The sequence below is a fragment of the Callorhinus ursinus genome, unplaced genomic scaffold (genome assembly GCF_003265705.2).
Source record: "Callorhinus ursinus isolate GAN/ISIS: 27379988/994484 unplaced genomic scaffold, GSC_fseal_2.0 scaffold37, whole genome shotgun sequence".
Lineage (NCBI taxonomy): Eukaryota > Metazoa > Chordata > Mammalia > Carnivora > Otariidae > Callorhinus > Callorhinus ursinus.
Window position 1 is genome coordinate 9126108 of NW_027397099.1, and position 22835 is coordinate 9148942.

Consider the following 22835-nt stretch of genomic DNA (forward strand, 5'->3'; position numbering starts at 1 on the left):
TAGATGGATACTTGGATTGCTTCCATATCTTGGCTATTGTAAATAATGCTGCAATAAACATTGGGGTACATATATCTTTCTAATTTAGTGTTTTCATATTTAGGGTCAATATCAGTAGTGGAAATGCTGGATCATATGGTATTTTTATTTTTAGCTTTTTGAGGAAACGCCATGCTGTCTATCATAGTGGCTACACCAATTTATATCCCCGACACTATTTGGATAGAACTTGGCCAACAGGAATCATAAAACCATTCCATCCTGTCATGTCAATTGCTTAGTGTGAGCTGATCTCTCAGATCATATGGTCTGTACCCCAAACAGCAGGAAAGGCTTTTCATTTACTCTTTCCTAGGATGGAAAGTCAATCACAGAATTCAGCATTTTATAATTACTTGGTTAGGCATGTGGTCGCACATGCACGAACACACACACAGAAACACACTTTAAAGTTTGGGAATAAAAATCAAAATTTTATTGGATTATGTCCTGTCTTTATCAGTTAGACCAATTTGCTCATAAATCTTTGGATAATTGGCTCTGCTGTGTCCTAACTCCGGGAAACCCAGCTTTCTGCAGAGATGCTTTATACAATGTGACCTCCCTGAGGATATTTCTCTGAGTTTCGCTCTTACATTTCTCTAAAACTTTTCAACCTAAAAATAATTATAAGACCTGATGGCTAGTTAGAAAATGTGGACTTGAAGTGCTCATCCTAAAATCATTTTTAAAGGAACAGCTCTTTTGATTACAAGGTTTAAACAGTACACCCAAATATACATTTCAGATTCAAATTTCTTCCCAGACCCGTCTCCAGGAAATCTAAAGCTCGATTCACAGAATGCACTGCCTCTTCTGCAGGGTTTTATTCTTTTTTTGGGGGGGGGGGCAGAGTCATCTTTCAGAAACACATGTGTGATCTGCCTTCTTTCCTCCTCTCCTTGCTCTCTTCTTCATCTTCCATTTTTCAAATTCTTTCTTCCTTTCAGTGCTCCCCATGACTTTACGTATGAAGTTTAAACTTCTCAGTTTTATTTTTGAGGGGAAATTCACAAAATATAAAATTAACCCTTTAAAGTGAACCATTTAGTGGCATTTAGTACACTCACAATATTGTGCAAACACTACCTCTATCTAGTTCCAAAATCTATCCGTCACTTGAAAAGGAAACCCTGTGGGCGCCTGGGTGGCTCAGTCATTAAGCGTCTGCCTTCGGCTCAGGTCATGATCTCAGGGTCCTGGGATCGAGTCCCACATCGGGCTCCCTGCTCTGCAGGAAGCCTGCTTCTCCCTCTCCCACTACCCCTGCTTGTATTCCTGCTCTCGCTATCTCTGTCTCTGTCAAATAAATAAATTAAAAAAATCTTTAAAAAAAAAAAAAGAAAACCCTATGGCCATTAAGCAATTATTCCCTATTTTTCCTCTCACTCCAGCCCTTGGCAAATGGCATCTGTTTTCTCTTTCTATGGATATTCCTATTCTAGATCTTTCATATAAATGGAATCATGTTCTATATGACCTTAAGTGTCTGGCTTCTTATACTCAGCATAATACTTTTGAGGTTTATCTATACTGTAGCATGTATCTCTACTTTGTTCTCTTTTTATGGATGAATAATATTCCTCTGTATGTGCATGCTTCAATTTCAATACCTATTCATCTGTTGATGGACATTTGAGTTGCTCCTCCATTTTGACTATTATGAATACCATGTGTATGCACCTATATGTTTGAATATCTTGTTTTCAATTATTTTGAGTATATATCTAGGACTGGAATTGCTGGATTATGTGGTAATTTTATGTTTATCTTTTTGAGGGACTGACAAACTGTTTTCCACAGCAGATGAACCATTTTCTATTCCCACCAGCAAAGTTTAAGTGCTCTCATTTCTCCACATCCTTCCCAACACTTGTTAGGTTTCCCCCTTCTCTTTCCTTCCTCCCTCCCTCCCTTCCTCTCTCTCTCTCTCTCTCTCTTTCTCTCTTTTCGTATGACCATCCTGGATTGTTTCCTCTGCCTAGGACATATTTATTTATTTTTCCTCTGACAGTTATTAATTCTTTAAAGACTCATCTCAGATATCAATTTATGTTCCATCTTCTCCTTTAGGTTTGGATTGGTTTTCTTTCTATAAATCATGATAGCCCCCTTTACTTACTCATATCATGTTGTTTTTGCCATTCTGCAGTATTTTTGTTATGTATTTTTTCTACTTCTTCCTCTCTCCCATAGATTTGAAATTCTTTTTAAAGATTTTGTTTATTTTAGAGAGTGAGGGAGAGAGTGCACGAGTAGGGGGAGGGGTAAAGGGAGACAGAGAGAATCTCAAGTAGACTCCATGCTGAGCAGGGAGCCCATTGGGGGGACTCGATCTCAGGACTCTGAGACCATGATCTGAGCTGAAACCCAGAATTGAATGTTCAATAGACTGAGCCATCCAGGCACCCCTAGATTTTAAACTTCTAAAGTGAAAAATCATCCTCTTCCCTTTATGGAACCACACTTCCCAAATTTGATTATGGCGTGGTCATCTTTAGCACTCCAAGTGCTTTCATAACATAGGATGTCCAAAATTTGAATGTGGCTTACATTAGAATGCTGACTGTTCTAGCCCTGAGTCCCTAGCCCTTTCCTTATTTACCCAATTCTCATTTTCTTTCCTTGCTTGCTTTCTTTTTCCCTCTCCTTACTTTCCATTCTCCCCTTTCCTCTCATCTCTTATCTCTCCAGCCTGCCATCACTCACTCTTGTCATCTCACTCAATGGTTCTCTCTCTCTCTCTTTCATGCTTCCTCAACATAAACTCCCTTTTTTCCAACCAATGGCCCTTGTTCCTCTATTCTCCTCTGCTGCTATTTCCTAAACTATGAAATCCTTTCCCCCATCCCACTTCCTACACAGTTGACTGTTTAGCATCCTGCGCCATTTCAACATGTACTACCTTAGGGATGCCTCTCCTGAAACCTTAGACTAAATTAATTCCCTTCTAATATTCTCTCTCATAGTTCTGCATCAATTCAATTTATTTTTAAGATCCTCTCTTGAGAAAACCCTGGAAGTTAGGCTGCAGCCAAATTGTAAGGAGCTACACAGTTTTCTCTCCTATAAGGCAAATGGGTTGTGGGACCCAGAGCACAGCACTTGACATACTAAAATAAAACAATAACCAAATGATATAATGCACCTCAAATGTGCTCTGCAAAGGAGTGAGGCCAAGTACAAATGCCAGGTTTTACAATCATTATCTCTTGACTCTGTTCATCCAATTACTCTTCCTAAGTACATAGTAAAAGTTGTGTCTCTCCAATGGTTGTATTGGGGATACACCATTAATTCAATAATAAGGTTAAAATTCTAATTTCTATTCATTTGACCTCTATTAAACCTATCACCAACTACTTATGGAGGCTTCTAAAGAGAAATGAGAAGAAATGTGTAGTTATTGAAGACAGAGTTAAAGGTTTATTAGTATATCAGGGATACCATTCAAATAGCTTTTGAAAAACATTTAGTTTTGTCTAAGAAGTCATTCATTTAGCTTATGGGATCCTTGTGATACATACAATAAGAAACATAGAAACTATAAAGCAAATAATAAAAGCCTTATACCAAGGGTCTGGGAAACAATAATCTGAAAACAGACAAAGACGACCCAAGTGGTGCATTTGGTTCACCATCCCTCCATTCCTCTACATGTTGCCTTAAGTCTCCATCAGCAGCAACAGGGAATGGGGTCAAAGGCACCCTCAGACAGAAAACTGCATCTTGTTGTTCTTCTACAGGCCTGGTGGCATTTCAAAAATCATATGACTCTGTACTGGCTATTCCTTTCCCAGCTGTCACATGTTGCATTAGAAGGTTACAAAAAAGAAACTAAAGCATCATGTGTTTTTGCCCATTATGCAGTTGATTCCAGGTTTATTATTTTTTAATGATAGTTTATTTCTAGTCTATTTGTTTACCCCAAAACAAATAGTACTACCCCTCAGTGACAATGAATGAAGAAAATTACAGGAACTCATGCAGGCCAAACCTTTCTCCTGGATAATGCTAACACTGCCTAAAGAAAGAAGTGGTTATATATTTTTCACTTGCTGTATATGCAGACATCACCAATTAGTGACGTCCGTTACAACACTCCATTCAAACTTCACAATAAGCCTCTATGGTACAAATCACGTGATTTTCATGAGTGTTTAAAGTGAACTTTAAAGAGGTTATAACAGTACAAGGTTCACACAGCTTCCATCTAACTACCAAGCATGCTATACTAAACAGTCCAAATAAAATCTTAATAAATGCCATTGGTTGAACACATTCTAAGATTATTATACTGAAAGAGGATTATGGATACTTAAAGTGATAATAAGCCTTTGAAAATAAAAAGGTGATTAACAGGAGTCCTGAGCTATGTATTTCTTTTCTGATCCACTGTCATATACATCTTAGATGCTAAAGGAGTCACCAATATGGAACTAACATATTACATTCTACTGACAAAGACAACTAAATTACACTTAAACCATGAACATCAGCTTACCATCCAATGACATATTATTTAGGGAGTCACATTAAGTATGTCTCTTTGGAGTAAATTCCAGACAATTTTCACTTTCCCCTAACACTTGGAGGCACCGTTGACAAGAGGGGCTGACTCTTGAATTTAAGATCTAGGGACATTTTCTAAGGTTTAATTTCACTTTGGAAAGATAACTTGCCAACAATTCACCAAAATACTTGAGTCATTGTCTTTTGCAATGGGGGGAGAAAAACAACTTCATGGCAATGTGTTTGGATCCATTATAAATGCATTACACATTTTATTAAAAGATGCAAAACTGGGTGCCCGTGGATACCTTTTTATTGGATTAAAACAATGCAAACTGCACACTGTGTCTAAATGTTTAATATAAACATTTACAATGAATATATTTGCAGATCAACAGCTGCTCAGACAAAAGCAGCAAATCTAATGGATTTCATAGTTGAAATCCCCAATCAGAATGGAGTTCACATGCACCACTCATGGCTTATTCAGTTGTGCTTCTGCACTGGCCTTTGTGACAAAATGATTATCTACTTTTATTTATTTTTTTTAATTTTTTTTAAAGATTTTATTTATTTATTAGAGAGAGAGAATGAGAGATAGAGAGTACAAGAGGGAAGAGGGTCAGAGGGAGAAGCAGACTCCCCACCGAGCAGGGAGCCCGATGCGGGACTCAATCCCAGGACTCCAGGATCATGACCTGAGCCGAAGGCAGTCGCTTAACCCACTGAGCCACCCAGGCGCCCTGATTATCTACTTTTAATCACCTTCCAAGGAGCAATCAAAACAAAGTTACTTGCTCATATTTCCAGACCAAATGAAGTGCCGGGCAATTAATTTTATTCCCTAAACAAAATCCAGTTATTACTATTGATATGAAATAATGCTTTACTATCATAATGCAATCATGCTATGTGTTCCAATTTCAGCTGAACATATACAAAAACATTTCAATGGCATCTGAATTCTCTATTCCTGTTCTATGTACAATTTAAAGCATTTCAATTAAGGGTATTGCAAACCCTTGGGGATTGTGAATTGAACATCTTCCTTTGTGAGCAATCAAGAACTCCATGAACTAAATTGATTTATAATTTTACAGGAATTTTAATCTCAGACAAGGAAGCTGGTGTGTGGGAGCCAGTCACTTGGTAGGTATAGATAGCATATGTATCACAGTTCAGCTGTATTATGCTTTACTATTCATTGTGCATATAATAACCTTGGGGAAGTGGTGGCACTCAAGTTTCTTTGTAAAAAAAAAAAAATGAGTGCCAACTGTTAATGCCAGTAATAAATGTCAGGAGAAAATAGAATTATCTCCATAAGTAACCGTACTCCAACAAGAAATAGTAGTATCTTTCTGCTCATCAACCCACCCCACCCCACTAGAACAGGGAGAACTATAAACTACTGTGGTATTAGTTAAGTTAGTTATTTGTAAATGTAGCAGAATATATTCCTCATAAATGGGAGAGTCATAATAAGTGTGATTAAATGAAGGTAAAATTATTTAGTTTCATACAACATCCCTTTGGGGATGATTTTTGGATCTGGCTATTCTTATCGCCTAGTCAAAGGAGAAGAAGGGTATTAAGTTAGACTCTTATAGAAGGTACAATGCATTAACTCTTCTGTATTTTCTCAATATTTTTAAGTTGTAAGAGACTTAACATGTTAGAAGTCACTAATCTTATTCACTTGGGTTTCACCTACATTCCACCTATGCTGAATGCAGTTGGTGCATGTACCCCAAAATAAAATATTTTGTCTCCTTCTCCTTTATTTGATCTAAGGACAAAGTACTTTCTTTCTTAGAATAAATACTGATGAAAAGAGTCTAAGTAATAAACAGGTACAACTTCATGATGCCTTTCTTCTTATCCTGGAAATTAAGAAATTCCAAATTTCCTAGCCTCATATTTTTTTGGATAAAGTATTCTTACAGATACTTCTACAGCCGCTATATCTTCATGTTCAATTCCCTTGTCCACTTCCAATCTACCTTTTATAATGCTGACAAAATATTTCTCCTAGAGTATCATTTTTTATCACGGGCTTTCCCAGCTCACAAATTTTAATGGCCCTATAATGTTGACACTCAGAGATTCAAGCAGTTTATTGTTATTTGCTTTGTTTTAAAATAAAAATCAATCTCTTTAAATTATTTAAGCTAAATGTCATCAGCTCTAAGATGGGGGAGGGTCAGAAACTATAATTCCTTATGTACTTCACTGGTCCTTGGAACTGTACTAGATGCCTCATAGATACCACATCACCTAATCTTCCCAATAACCCTGGGATGTGGACAAAGGGAAATAAAACATAGCTAATTTACCTGTGTCAACATTTAGGTTTGAACTAGTCTCTCAGACTCCAAAAGTGGTGTGTTTATGTGAATGAGAATAAAGAAAAAAAAAGTGGTATGGAGATCATGGATAAGGTAAGTTGCTGGGGGTATAAGACCTAGATGTTTTATTCTCCCATACTGATACAGTGGAGTCCTTGTGGTTGCTACTGTTAGAAGACAATTGATGTAATACCATGCCTACACATGCACACGATTTTGAATATCATTTTCAGCTTAAGTCAAGCCCAGTTCTACTTTATCTCTTGCAGTGTAGGCCTCAGATTGCTGGCTAACTCTCAACTGCCAATATCTAGACGTTCCACTCCCAGAGACTTGGCCTCTGACCAATAATCACATGCTACTGAGAGCAACTTACATTACTTCAGAGGTCACTACATATTAGTATTCTAAATAAATATCTGTACTCACTTTTTATAGCTTATTACGTTTACCTAGATCCTTGTCTAGACATGGCAACCAGAAAGAAAGCAATTTCATAGTATGTATTTATAGATATTAGTCACTCATTATTTCATTTTCTCACAAATATTTGAGCTGATACCACATGGCAGAAATTTTTCAACAGCTTGGAGCTTTAAAGGTGAGACACAATCCCTGCATCCAAATAATCCATCACCATAACTGAAATCAGTGATTTTGAAGCTATTCTCCTTGGAAGATTAGAGGGTCAATAAAATGCCTCAACATTTGTCCATTTTTAAAATTTATAAATATTAAACAATTTAAATATATACCAAATGGAAATAAAAAGAAAGATAAACGGAACTACATCTATGGAATGGAAAATTATGTAGTCATGAGTAACATTCACAGAATTCTCATAATGTGTAGGCATTAAGTTAATATTATAAAAATACAGAATTACATTTATAATGTTATATTAACACAAATGAACATATGCATAAAAGGAAATTAAACATAAATTATATAACATTATTAACAATGGTTCTCTGCGACAGACTGTGAATGAATGAATTCTGGTTATTTCTCTAAATTTTTCAAATTCCAGAAATAATCATTTATCTTATAAAAATCAAATAACAATTATATAAATATAACAATAATAAAAATAAACTGTATTCTGCCTTCTTTGTATGCCACTTCTCACTATTCTTAATAAGTACCACCTATATCACTATGTATATTTTTATTTTATTGAAGTATTAACAAATATAATTTCATATATTAAGGTATGTATATATATGTATATATACATGCATGTATATGTATATATACTATAAATATATATATATATATTTTGAAATGATTACTATAATCGTTAGCTAACACATCTATCACCTCACATAGATAACACTGTGTGGTGAGAACATTTAAGATCTTCTTTCTTAGCATATTTCAAGTACACAATAGAGTAAAATTAGCTAAACTCACAATACTGTACATTAGATCCCCAGAACTTACTCATTTTATAAATGAAAGTCTATCCTTTGACCAATATCTCTTCATTTCTCCCATCCTTCAGCCCCTGGCAACCACCATTCTAACTATTTCAACTCTTTTAGATCCCAAATACAGCTGAGATCATACAGCGTTTTGTCTTTCTCTGTCATATTTCACTTAGCACAATGCCTTCAAGATCCATCCATGTTATTGCAACTAGCAGAATTTCCTTTTTCTCATGGCTGAATACTATTCCATGGCTTATATACAGCACATCTTCTTTATCCATTCATCCATCAATGGATAGTTACGTTGTTTCCATATCTTCACTACAGTGAATAACACTGTAATGAACATGGGAGTGTACATATCTCGTTGAGATTCTGTTTCCAATTCCTAGATCATATTGTGGTTCGTTGATGGTTTCCTTTATTGTACTGAAGCTTTTTATTTTGATATAGTCCCACTTGTACATTTTTGCTTTTGTTGCCTGTGCTTTTGGTGTCAGAACCTAAAAATAATTCCAAGACTAATGTCAGGTTTTCTTCCCTTGTTTCTTCAAGGAGTTTTATGGTTTCACATTTTACATTTAAGGATTTAATTTATTTTGAGGTAGTGTTTGTGAGTTGTGTAAGGTAAGATCCATCTTCATTCTTTTCCTTTTAGTTATAGTTTTCCCAACACCATGTATTGAAGAGACATCTTTTCCCCATTGTGTATTTTTTTTTTTAAGATTTTATTTATTTGACAGAGAGAGAGAGACAGCGAGAGGGAACACAAGCAGGGGGAGTGGGAGAAGGAGACTCCTCGTGGAGCAGGGAGCCTGATGCAGGGCTCAATCCCAGGATCCTGGGATCACGATCTGAGCCGAAGGCAGATGCTTAAGGACTGAGCCACCCAGGCGCCCCTCCCCATTGTGTATTCTTGACAGCTGTTGAAGATCAGTTGATCATATTTAAGGGGGTTTATTTCTGGGTTCTCTATTCTCTTCCACCAATCTATGAATCTATTTTATGCCGGTACCAGGAAGTGTGATGCCTCCAGGTTTGTTCCTCTTTCTCAAGATTGCTTTGGCTATTTAGGGTCTTTGTGCTTCCATATAAACCTTTTTTTTTTTTTTTTTTAAGATTTGTTTATTTGCGAGAAAGAGAGAAAGAGAACAAGCACAGGGGGAGGGGGGCAGAGGGAGTGGAAGAGAGAGAATCCCAAGCAGACTTCCCACTGAGCATGGAGCCCAAAATGGGGCTCAATCTCACAACCCCAAGATTGTGACCCGAGCCAAAATCAAGCTCTTTCTCGAGATTGCTTTGTCTACTTAGGGTCTTTGTGGTTCCATACAAACTTTTTTTTTTTAAAGATTTATTTATTTGAGAGAGAGAGACAGAGAGAGAGAGAGCATGAGCACAGTGGGGAGGGGGAGAGCAAGAGAGAGAATCCCAAGCAGACTCTCCACTGAGCACAGAGCCCAAAATGGGGCTCAATGTCACAACCCCAAGATTGTGACCCGAGCCAAAATCAAGAGTCCGATGCTTAACTGACTGAGCCACCCAGGTACTCCCAAACTTTTGTACTTTTTTTCCTAGTTCTGTGAAAACTACCATTGGGATTTTGATGGGGGATAGCATTAAATATGTAGATCACTTTTGGTAGTATGGGCATTTTCACAATACTAATTCTTCTAATCCACGAACATGGGGTATCTTTAAATTTATTTGTGTCTTCTTCAATTTGTTTCATCAATGTTTTACATATTATTATATGTATCTTTCATTTCCTTGGTTAAATGTGTCCCCAAGTATTTTATTCTTTTTGATGTCCTTGTATATAGGATGGTTTCCTTAATTTCTTTTTCAGATACTTTGTTGTCAATTAATTTCTGTATGTTGATTTTCTACCCTATAACTTTACTGAGTTCATTTATTAGTTTCCCTGGTAGGGTAAAGCCACTGGTTGGACTCTGCAATTGAGTGGCTCCATAGGTTGAACTCCACAATCACCCCTGGTCAGGTGGGGTCCCAGGCTACGCTTTTCAGAGTTTTGCTGCTGCACACTGGACTCCGCCTTCAGGCAGGGCTGCAGGGTGGTCTCTGCAATTGATCAGGGCCACAGGCTGTGCACTATAGTTGAGCAGGATCACTGGTTGGGTTCTCCTCCCAGCAGTGCTGCTGGCTGTTCTCCCTGATAGGCTGGGTTTGCTACCATGTTGACAGTTCAGGCAGGTCAGCTGGGCAGGGCTGCTGATAGACTCCCTAGACTCCCCGGCTGATTAAGGTTAGAAGCTTTATATTTCAGTTGGGTGGCAGTGGGAGCTGGGCTTCATCATCAAACCGGTAGGGTCATTCTCTGAGCTCTCTGCTCCCTCAATGCCCCAGGATGTGCTCCTCAGTTTTGTGGGATCACTGGCTTAGCTCTTTGCCTCGGTGAAGTTTTAGGCTGAGCTCTGCAGTAGGGCAGGGTTGCTCTCTGGATGGGCAGAGTCAGAGGCTACATGTTCTGCAGCTGGGCATGGTCTCCCTCTTGGCTCTCTCTGTGGGTGGGGCCAACAGCTGTGCTCTGTTGCTGGGCTGGACTACCATCTGGAAACCTGAGCCTGGCAGAACTGCCAACTGTGCTCTTTAGCAAAATAGGGCCACCGGCTCTGCTCCATGGGTGGGCCAAATGGATGGTTGCACTCACTGGTCAGGTGATATTGCCAGCAGGGATGCAGTACCATCACTGGTCACTGTGAGCCTTGACCCCTTCTTTGTTCCCAGCTCACCCCAAGTAATCTAGCCCTGCACTTCCCCCATGAAAAAGAACTGGACAGGCCTCTTAGGAAGTAGCTTGGAATGCTGTGGAAGCTGGGTATCCACTTGGGGCTCTCTGTTATCCCCTGGTGAAACTGTCAGCACAGAGACTCCCTCTCAGTGTGGCATTGTGTCAGCCTCGGGGAAGGTTGATGCAGTCAAAGTGAAACTACTCCTTGTAACCTTGTAACTTAATGTGGCTTTTCTTGTATTTTGTGGTCTAAGGGCATCCTTTACCCTCACTCTAGGTTCTGGGATTTTCACGAAATCATTATCTGTGGATAAGTGTTTGTTGCTCCTTCTGTGACTGGGAGCTATAGCCAGGGACCTCCTGTTCTGACACCTTGCTGACATCCCAGTCAATATGTATATTTTAGCTGGACACATAGCCAATTAGACATTATCATTATGATGGAAATACAGAAACGTATTTGTAGTCAAACACAGAAAAAGCAGCATTACCAGAACAGCATAGATAAGTATCTTTTGGGGGGGGGAAATGTATAAAATTCATTATTTTCAAGTGACTTAGAGGCCCTCAAAGAAAAGACAAGCAACATTTAGGTCAGTTCTTTAAAAAACACGTTAGAGATAATGAAGAAATAACTGAAGCTTACCAACCTATTAAGAAAGATGGAGGAAGGTACTTTCTTCCACGGTGAACTTGGCAGAGCTCATCAACTCATGACACATTCAACAGCAAACTAAATACAACCAGAGCATGCCAGATTTGTAGAAAGCCCTTATTCATGCACAGGTTCCAGAGCAGTTACTAAGAGTAAGTTATTGGGAGCAGCAGGCTATTCCCTTCTGTTTGTCAGCCCTAATAGTTTAACAGCAAATAGATGTGATTTTAAAGATTTCTTTAAGACAGTGAAAGAACTGACCTTCTGTTAAGAAATAAAGGAGATGATCATGGGTGAAATAAGAAAATATACTTAAACAAGCTTAAAGGTGACTTACAGGTCTGCCAAAGGTGAAGCTCTTCTTTCTTGTAGTTTGGAAACACAGTTCCTAAGACATGACCAAAGCACCAGCTACCTTTTATTTCTTCAGGCTCTGCTCTTATCACATACACCCAGGGATAGAACGGCAATTTTCCAATGCATCACAGATAGCAGCCATTCAGAAGTACTGCAAGGAGAGAAAAGGAGTATTACTGACAAAATATTTCAGATGTCCTCAGAGTTTTATGCTTGTAAGAAATTGCTCTAGGTAAACTATGCAAACTCATTATTTCCAGTTCTTTTTCTAGTAATTTTAGATGTGGTTTAATTACTTTAGATTTGAGGAAATGTTCCATTATAACATCTTAATTTTTTCTTCCTTCATGTCAAAAGTAGCAGTAATAACTTTGATTGAAAAGGTGTCAGAGGGCGCCTGGGTGGCTCAGTTGGTTAAGCGACTGCCTTCGGCTCAGGTCATGATCCTGGAGTCCCGGGATCGAGTCCCACATCGGGCTTCCTGCTCAGCGGGGAGTCTGCTTCTCCCTCTGACCCTCTTCCCTCTCGTGCTTTCTATCTCTCGTTCTCTCTCTCTCTCAAATAAATAAATAAAATCTTTAAAAAAAAAAAAAAAAAAAGAAAAGGTGTCAGAGTTTTATATGAGTTTGCTCTTTCCAGCCCCACAACTGTTCTTTGGGGTTCACATTATTTTAAAGAAAAATGGCATCTATGGAGAGGACCTGAGAATCAAGAACATCAAGAACTTGTAGGTCTTAGAGGTGAGGTATGAAACCAGTTGCCTCTGACACTAAATTGAATAGGCTTTCAACCATATCACACTGTCAGACTCAGGTTTAAATGTGTGCTGCAAGAATAATTAATGTATTTAGAAATAAACTCTCACATATTAATTATATGGCTTTTCACAATCAAAACATGCTTTTTATACTGGTATTTTAATGTGAGCTTTCTAAATTCATCAAATAATTAACATGTTATAGACTCAAGCCAATTGTAGACCAAAACTGAGCAAATCTTCTCTCTTAAGGTAATTTATGTGGTTTATCTAAAGTATCATTCACCATAAAACCATATTTAAATTCAAGTGCTCCGTGATTATAGAAGTCAGTATCAAAAGTATGCTATTGCCTCATTTATAAGATAACCAAAATGAAATAAATGTGATCAGAGGAGATGATGTAGGAGGCATTAGGTTATCATAGTAATGTTCTGAACTTAGAACCAGTCACACAGGTTTGAAATTCATCTTTACCATTAATTGGGTATCCTCAGAAGACTCAGTGAAACTTGCTGAGCTTCAGTTTCCTCACCTGAAAAGGGGAGGTAATAATGGCTAACTTGCAAGGTTACAGTTAAAAAAAAAAAAAAAAAAAAAAAAAAGCAGAATAAATGATTCACAGCAGGTGCAGAACTTGTTTAAATAATCAAAGCAAAGTTCAAGTCAAAATCCATGAAAATCTTCCTTGACCATGCCTTTCTTTGTTTCACTCATTCAACACATTTTTGTTAACTGTCTACATTTATCAGGCGTTTAGTCTACTAGAGCTGCCAGCACAGAATACCTTGGGGTATTTTGAGTGGCTTAAATAACCCAAATTTATTTCTCATACTTCTCAAAATGTCATAATTTCTCAAAATTAAGAGTTTGGCTGGTTTGGTTTCTCCTGAGACTTATCTCCATGGTTTGCAAATGTCCACCTAGTTGTTATATCCTACCATGGTCTTTCCTCTGTGCATACATACCTGGTATCTCCTCCTCTTCTTATAAGGACACCAGTCAGAATGGATTAGGGCCCATTTATATAACCTTATTTAATCTTAATTACCACTTTAAAGTCCCTATCTCCACATAGTGTCACATTTTGAGATACTGAAGGTGAGGACTTCAACCTACAAATTTTGTAGGGACACAATTCAATCCATAACACCAAGCGTTAGGGTAGAGGAGTGAATAAAATTATGTACAAAATGGATGTGTTATTTTGCCTCATGAAATTTTAGTCTGGTGGAAGTACAAATGAATTAAAAGGCCATTATAACACGATGTGATAAATTTCTGTAGGGGACTCACAAGTTGAGTGAAAGCAGTGAGTTGGACCAGTTTACTCAGATTTGTGGGTCAGGAGAGGACAGCTATGGAATTTCTTCTACTTTAGCAACTGATATAGAAATAGAAGTCAACTTTGCAAAGGTAAAAGAGAAGGGTATTTCAGACATAGATGGCAATGAGTACAAAGTCCCAGAATTGAAAATATGCATTCAAGGAAGTGAAGAGAGGCAGAAGGTTAAGGGAAGAGAAAAGAAGAGTGTGCTGAGACAGAAAAGCATGGCACAGTCACAGTAGTCCTTTCAAGCTAAATCAGGGCTTTTGACTTCATCCTAAGGGCACTGAGAACCTTGTAAAAATATATTAGATAAGAGGGACACGTTAGCAGGTTTGTATTTTAGAAAGATTTCTGATGTTAGAAAATGGACTGAGACAAAAATGAAATCCAGAGGCCAGTTATGAAATTATTCCAGTACGCCAACCACAATGACCCAGCACATGGAGGTATCAAAAGGTATGAAAAGAAGTTGATAAATTTGTGAGCTACTTGTAAGAATTCATACTTGGATTGGGTCGGGGGTAGTGGTGAGAGAACCTTCATGAGAATTGAAGATGTCTGTCAAGCTTTGGACTTGAGCACATCAGTGGGTCGTACTAATATTGCCTGGAAGGGAGAACTAAACTGAATGTCAGGTTTTGGAGGGGAATAATAAATTTTATTTAAATGTACCACTTTTCAAATGGTATCTAATTGGAGATGACAAAGACATATTGGGTTCTCTGGGGTCTGGATGCTGCTGCTTGCAGTTTACTAGACTACTTTCAACCAAATTCAGCTCTATTATTTCTAAGGTAAAATTCACTGACATCGACTCTTAATTTTTATAAGACACAGTTAATAACTACTAGTTTTCTTTTACCTTCTTTAGAGAAATTTTGAATTATAAGAGATAACCAATTTGGCCTTTTTGACCATTATTTCATTGTTTTATGAATTAATCTTCAGATAACAGTTCAGTTCAGCTTAAAATATGTCACAGGCCAAAGTATTTTGTAAAATGTTAACATTCCTGATGAAAAAGGCAGAGACAATCCATGAAAATTTACACAGGGAAACCTCATTTGTTGTTAAGACGCTTGAATAAAGTCCAAAGCCATGAATTTAAAAACACTAAAATGGGGGAAAAATTCACTTAAGAACATAATTTACTTAGTAAGAATAGAACAACCTGATTAAAAATTGGGCAAATAATTTAAATAGACATTTCCCTAAAGAAGATAGACAAATGGCCAACAACATCACTAATCATTAGGGAAATGCAAATTAAAACCACAATGAGGAACACTTCACCACATTAAGATAGTCATTGTTTAAAACACACACAAAGAAAAGAACCAGTGTTGGTGAGGATGTGGAGAAACTGGAATATTTGTACATTGTTAGTAGGAATATAAAAAGGAGTAGCAGTTACAGAAAACGTTCTGGTAGTTCCTCAAAAAATTAAACACTGGATTACCATATGTTCTATTTCAGAGTATAAAACCAAAAGAACTGAAAGCAGGAACTTGAATAGATATTTGTATATCCATGTTCATAGTAGCATTATTCTCATTAGCCAAAAGATGGAAATAATCTAAATATCCATCAGTGGATGAATGGATAAACATAATGTTGTATATACCTATCATGGAATAGTATTCAGCCTTAAAAAGGAATGTAATTTTGATACATGCTGTAATTGGGATGAACCTTGAAGACATTGTACTAGCTGAAATAAGCCAGTCACAGAAGGACAAATACTACCTAAGATTCCACTACAAGAGGTATCTAGTATATTCAAATTCATAGATACAGAAAGTAAAATGACTGTTGTCAGAAGCAGAGGAAAGAGAGGAATGGGGTATTATTCTCTAATGGTTACAGGTTTTCACTTTTGCAAGATGAGAAAAATTCAGGAGATGGATGGTGGTAAGGTCTGCACAACAGTGAGAGTATATTTAAAGTCAGTGAACTATTTAAACATAGTTAAAATGATCAATTTTAAGTTATGTATATTTTTCCACAATTAAAAAAATTAAAAAGTAATTGGATAGTATTTCCTTTACTTATGGATTAAATTAAAAAGCAATAATCTCAGTTAGGAAGAGGGCAAGTGTATGGTATCAACACTCCACAATACAGTCAGCAATAGTGAATGCTATCAATATATAAAAAGGTCACATTATCCTGTACGTACACACTTTGCAGTTTTTCGTTTTTTGACAAAAACAATATTATGCAACAAACGTCAACTTTCCAGCACAGATGGGGAGTTATAAACCCTGAGATCTTCTCCCTGTCCCCACTAACAGAAGCACAACAATTACATGCTGAGATTAGAGCTTACTAAGGCTTGGGTGGAGGGGAACAAAAAAAAAAAAAAAAAAAAAAAAAAAAAGAAAGAAAGAAAGAAAGAAAGAAAGAAAGAAAGAAAGAAAGAAAAAAATAAAGCCAATTTGTAAACAATATTGTTATGTCTGTAATTTATATAAATATTTCAGAGGATATTTAGAAAAAGTCCTTTGGTAATGAGTTTCAATACATCAAAGCAGAAATAAACACATATGTTCACAGTGTCTCAGAGAATAATACAAATAAATTATTACAAAATGAGAAAAAGATTGATTGGACTGATACTCTTTGGAGCTGCTGTTTCTTTTCGGTTAATTCCATTATTACATGAAGTTGCTTGAAACTTCTTAAAAGTCTGCTTAATATTAGCTTGTTAAATATTGTCATAAATGTTTTAGAGTTTGGTTATTGCTTTCTTCAGATCCATAACCTTGCTTTAATAACCCACATATATTCACATCCACTTACCAGACACATTACATTGTGTCATTAAGTTACACAATGAGTATAATTGCTTTACTTCCTACTGATTCTCTCCTAGGTCTAAGTCATCAGAAAAGAACATTCTCTCAGAGCCTTACAGTCTGAAAGCCCCTGGCATCTGAAGGGATCAAGCAGGTGAGGGCCACCATATCTCTCCCAACACCTTAATTATTTATCACCTAGCTCTAGGCAGGTCAGGGTTTTTCTGGAGACATTCCGTCAATCTGACTTGAATTAGAAAAAAAAAAAAAAAAAAACACCTCAGAGCTCACTCTCAGTTACAGGAAGCCAAATGTCCAATGGCTGATGAGAACTCCTAGGAGCTTCACACCCTCATTAGGTTATAAATGGGATTTCCTGATCCAAATTTGCATGTAAAAAGTCAATTCAACTCTCTTAAAAGAAAAAAAAAAAAGAGTCATCTCCTGATTAGATGCTTCAAACCCTTTTAAATTCATCCCTGTTCTCTATTTCCTGCTTCTCCTGGATATCTGGCTGTGCCCATTTTCTCAAATTCTTAGCATGTCCTTAAGAGACCAAAGAGAAAAGATAATGTGAATCTCAAACGATTGTTCTGGTCTTTAGTTGCAGCCAGAGATTAAATGTGAGCAAAACTTGAAACTGGTGGCAAAATAATTTCTGAGCATCAGTAATTGCAGTTGCTTTGACAGGCCCCCCACACACTACCCCTGAGAGCTTTTCCAGAACAGCCAATTGAATTGAAACATCTGCATTCGCTATTTGTTACTTGTTAAAAGTGATCTTTTCTTTGAGGTATAAATAATCTCCATGAGAGACAGGAAATGTCCACTTGGGAATGCAGGCAGGGGCTATGTTGTGGGGAGGGGAGGAGGCGTGATAAAGATATTAGTGAATGCCCTTGGTTACTGTATCAAGTAACTTAGTTTAATTCTCAGGAGAACCTGTGAAAGACTACATGACTTTGGACAGGCTTTATAAACTCTCTCATCTCATTTCTCTTATCTCTAACATTTAAATCTTCAAGAATTCCCCAAATATTGTCTTCTATTCAGGGCTGTAAGAGGTGTGCCCAGAGTTTGAATGTATAAGATCAAGTGTGAGCTCTCACACAGGTGGAAGTCTAGACGCAGAGATCATGAAACATTTATACACATAAATATCCCTGGGGAACTTGCTATACATGGATATTCTTGCAGAACACCGTAATAGAACCTCTGATCTAGGGACGTTTGAAATAGCTGATTTCTCTTCTAATAAAAAATTTGAAGTTTGTTATTCATTAAATAACTTGTCAATGTCTACTGCTAAAGTACATGCCTGACAATGGCCTTAGGGCATTTTTCTATTTTTCATTGCCTTGCTATGACCAAAACAGTGGGAAAACTTCCCCTAAACATTTCACACTTGACCTAAAAATGAAAGATGTCTGGATTTGCCATAGTCACACGTCCATCATGTACGGCAATGGTATACAGTGGTGATTACTTGAATCAAAGACAGTGGTTTTAATTTTTTCCTCTTCAGAGATTTCCTTTTCTGTGAATACTGACTGAAAAGAATATTTTTCTGTCCAAATTGTAAAGTCTTACAATGCCTTTTCTGAAAGCCCCTTAGTCACTAACCAATTATTACTGCAATATTTTCCAAATTTTGGCTAGAGAGGATTTTCAGGAAGTACAAGGGAGAAAAACAGGGTTAGATTTTCAGTTTTCCCAATCTCCCTGACCCTCTTTCCTCACCCCCAACCCCTGCCCCAACACACCCATAAGTAAAAAATGGCAGTTTTAAATCTGGTTTGGTTACTGAATTTTCATAGAAAATTTTGGTTGAGTTTCAGAACTAATCAAGGCAGAACCAAAACATTGTATTTACTCTCCCTGACATGAAACACACATTCTAGTAACACACTGGCTCTAAATATCTTATTAGGTTTGTCTTTCCCCATTTCTCCATGTATCTACTTACAGGGAATTACTTGCAGTTCCTTGAATGCGACACACTTTCAAAAATGTGAGCCTGTTTTCTCCGTTGCTCATGGAATTCCTTCCTGTGTTGTACTTGCTAGCTCGCTCCTGTTCATCTGCCAGGACTCAAATTTGTTGGCATTAGATCCTTTGCATTTCTCTAACATCAGTTGTAATAGTTGTAATAGTTCCTCTTTAATTTATGATTTCAGTCTTTCTTTTTTCATTGTTAGTCTAGCTAAAGGTCTGTCTTTTTTTTAATCTTTTCTAAAAAAAAAAATCTTTGTCTCATCCACCTTTACTGTTGTTTGTCCAGTCAATTCCATTTATCCTCATCTGATCTTTGTTATTTCCTCCCTTCTACAAACTCTGGGCTTAGTGTAGTCTCCTTTTTCTAGTTCCTTGAGGTATAAAGTTAGGCTGCTTATTTATGTATTTTGGCATAGGTATTTGTTACTATAATCTTCCCTCTTTGAACTGATTTGCTACATCACACGAGTTTTAGTGTGCTGCATTTCCATTTTCATTCATCTCAAATTACTTTTAAAAAAAAGATTTTATTTATTCATTTGTGAGAGAGAGAGAGAGAGAGAGAGCGCGAGCGCACACAAGCAGGGGGAGCAGAAGGAAGAGGGAGAAGCAGGCTCCCTACTGAGCATGGAGCCCGATGCGGGACTCTATCCCAGGACCCCGGGATCATGACCTGAGCCCAACGCAGATGATTAACTGACTTGAGCCACCCAGGCATCCTTCAAATTACTTTCTGATTTCCCTTTTCTTTTTGACCTATTGGCTGTTCAGGAGCATGTTGTTCAATCCTCAATATATTTGTGTTTCCAAATCTCTTCCTGGGAAAAATACTCGATTTCAATTTTCTTAAATCTGTTAAGACTTACTTTGTTGCCTAACATATGATCTTTGCTGGAGGATGTTCCATGATTACTTGAGAAGAATGTGTATTCTGCTGCTATTGGATGGAATATCTCATATATGTTTTTTAGGTTCATTTGGTCACAAATGTATTTTTTATTTTCATGGTAAAATAATTATTTGCAAAGTTCAATAAGGTTCTGTTCTCTTTGTAACAGGAAACAATTAGAAACATTGATTATATTACCAAGGATTTGACTGGAATGTCTTATTTAAAACTATACATAGAATCAGATGTGACCAGAGAGCTTTAAGGAACAACATATTGTAAGAACTTCCCTTTGAGGAATGGATGATCCTGAATAAGCCCTTGTGGATTAGGATAAGTGGAAAGACACCTGTGTTCTCTTGCAAGCACTTGAGGCAGTTCTCACTGTTTGCCATGTCCTGTCTCACAGGGCGCTGACACCACCTGACCCTCAGCAAGCTGGTGCCCTAGCCCAAATATGAACCCTGGCAACCGACATTCCAGGAGATTTAACAGATTGGATACATGGGGAGAATGGCCACCATAGCACCCAGGTGGGATGACATATTGCCAAGGATGCTGAATTGACCTGGAAATACAGTGACTTGGTGAATGCAATAACAGCATATCCCTTATTTTCTAAACAACACCTGAGGCAACTGCGAAAGGAATCTGGGATCATCCACCAGAGTTCCCAGCAAGTAAAGAACTGGAAAACTGATAACATTGACCCTTTCCCTCTGAAGGAGGGTTCTAAGTATGCCTTGGTTTGTGTGGACACTGAGTCTGGCCTAACCCAAGACTTACCTTGTTGCTGTGCAAACCAGGTTACCACCATTAGGGGATTAGAGATGTTAAGTACCATGTACAGATACCCTTGTCAAATAGACAGTGATCAGGAGTCATATCTTAAATGTCATGGTACACAAGACTGACCAAATGAATATGATATTTAATGTGGTTACATCTCCCTTACAACTGGTAAGCATCACAGCTGATAGAAAGAAAGGAATATTAAAGCAGCAGATTAAATTACTAACAAGTAAAACCACCTGCACCAGGTGGACTAAAGTACTGCCCCAGCCGTTAATACATTCAAATACTCAACCAGTAGGGCCTGCTACCCATATGCCAGACTGGGAACCCCTGCTAAGACACCGGACATGGTAAAGGTATGTAAGTCACAGGAGAGAGCCACTGCCCCAAGTTTCACCATGGATCATTTTGTGCTATACTGGAATTTGCGATGGGATGTGCCACCGGTACGGTGCAGCCAGACAGTTGCAAACAAGCCACCTCCATGCCAGTGAACTGCTTGCTGACCTCTCAGGATACAGTGTGGAAAAAGGAGGCGGTGGGCAATATGAAATTGTAAAGCCAGCCATAAGGGATAAAGTGTTAGAGGAGTTCATCGAGAGTATGTGACCTTCTATTAACCTGTGAGATGCAACTGGGAGATTGGAGCCTCCTTACCCACTCCCCAGTCCTGTAAGTTCCGCCCACTTCCCACAGCTGGAGCCATTTCACGGCTATAGCCCTTAAAGAGTAATGGCTTTTTTAAGATCACCTGCACTGAATACACGACGGAACCGCATTAAGACTTCTATATAAACTTAAGATTCTGGCTGGCGGTGTGCAGATTTACTTGCCTTGCGGCTGCCCGACACAACTCTCACGAGTGAGTTCCCTTGCTTATTAAAATTGCCACCTACCCGTCTGAAGTGCTCTGCCTCTTTCTTCTGTCTGTCCTTGTCCTCCATGTACAGGGACCAGTTAGGAGCTAACAAGGAGTGGTGACTAGATCCAGACGCAACAGTAGCTGCTGGGCTTTGGCTGTTGCTGTGCACTCCTGAGGCTGCAGGCTTTAGCTCTGGGCTTGTGCACAGCAGCCGAGGCCGGTGACAGCAGCCGAGGCCGGTGACAGAAGTCAGGCCGTGTTGTACGCAGATGCAGAGCTACAGGCGCTACCTGTGGGTACCCACAACTGCGCAGGCCAGTGCCTGGACTCAGGTCCAAATCTGGGCCCAGGAACACCTGCGGGGCTGGCGGCTGTTGGCGTGCACGTGTGTGACTGCGCGCATTAATTGTGCGCATGCGCGTGGGCGTGGGCGCCAGGGAGTGTGTGTGGGGGGGAAAATCCCGCCACATCCGGGTACTGAGCAGCTGAGGGCGCCTGAGGTGCTAGGCACAGAAACTTAAGCAAGCTGTGAGGATGGCTGAGGAGGTGGATCCTGGCCCCAAGGGCGTCCGTGATGCCTTTGGCTGAGGCAGCTGGAGAAGAAGAGGGGGAGGATGAGGAGGAGAAGAAGGATTGGAGCAGGTAAAGACTCAGGCAGCTAATGTCTGTAAACTAAGTGAAAGCCTGTGGAGCCCTCAGCCGCCAAAGCTACAGGCGTCTGTGGTGGCTGCACTGGGCATTGGTTTCCTCAGTGGCACCAACTGCTGCTGTTCTCTGCCGAGAAGTCCCTGCCGTCCACAGCGAGGTCCTTAAGGATGAAAGCAAGGACGAAAGCTGCAGCCGGTGTCTGAGCACGGGTCAGGGCTGTTGAGGTTCTCAGCAGAAAGAGCTGTGGAAGCTCTTTGCAGAGCCGACCACTGGCAGCGGGGGCGCCTCCTGCTCTGAGGCGGGTAGGGAAGCATCCGCTTTCTTCCTTGTTTCTAGCCGTCCCTGGGTGGCTCAGCTATGGCAGTCTCTTTCTGGGTGGGGCGAAACTGAAGTGGGTTCTGATGCTGTGCCCTGTAGTCCCTGCTCTCTTTTTCCCAGTGAAGGGAACTCTCTGGGGTTTGGGCGTTCCTCTTGTTGCCGAGCAGAGCTACCCTTCGGGATGGAATGATGCAGGCAAATTGAAACTGTGCTTCCGACCTTTTGGTGCAGTTTTTTTTATGTTTTTTAAATGTTTTATTTATTTATTCACAAGAGTCAGAGAGAGAGAGAGAGAGAGAGAGAGAGAGAGGCAGAGGGAGAAGCAGGCTCCCCGCCTAGCGGGGAGCCCAATG

At 38.9% G+C, this 22835-nt stretch overlaps 1 long non-coding RNA gene across 1 annotated transcript in view; it reads right to left on the minus strand.

Annotated features, from left to right (window-relative positions):
• LOC112836894 (uncharacterized) overlaps window positions 1–21888 on the minus strand; it is an 80831-nt gene extending 58943 nt beyond the window's left edge. Inside the window, exons 1-2 of the long non-coding RNA XR_003211593.2 lie at window positions 21551–21888; window positions 12071–12241 (exon numbers count right to left, since the gene is read on the minus strand). This is a non-coding gene — a long non-coding RNA (uncharacterized lncRNA). The remainder of the gene's footprint in view (window positions 1–12070; window positions 12242–21550) is intronic.
• Window positions 21889–22835: the final 947 nt, after the last annotated feature.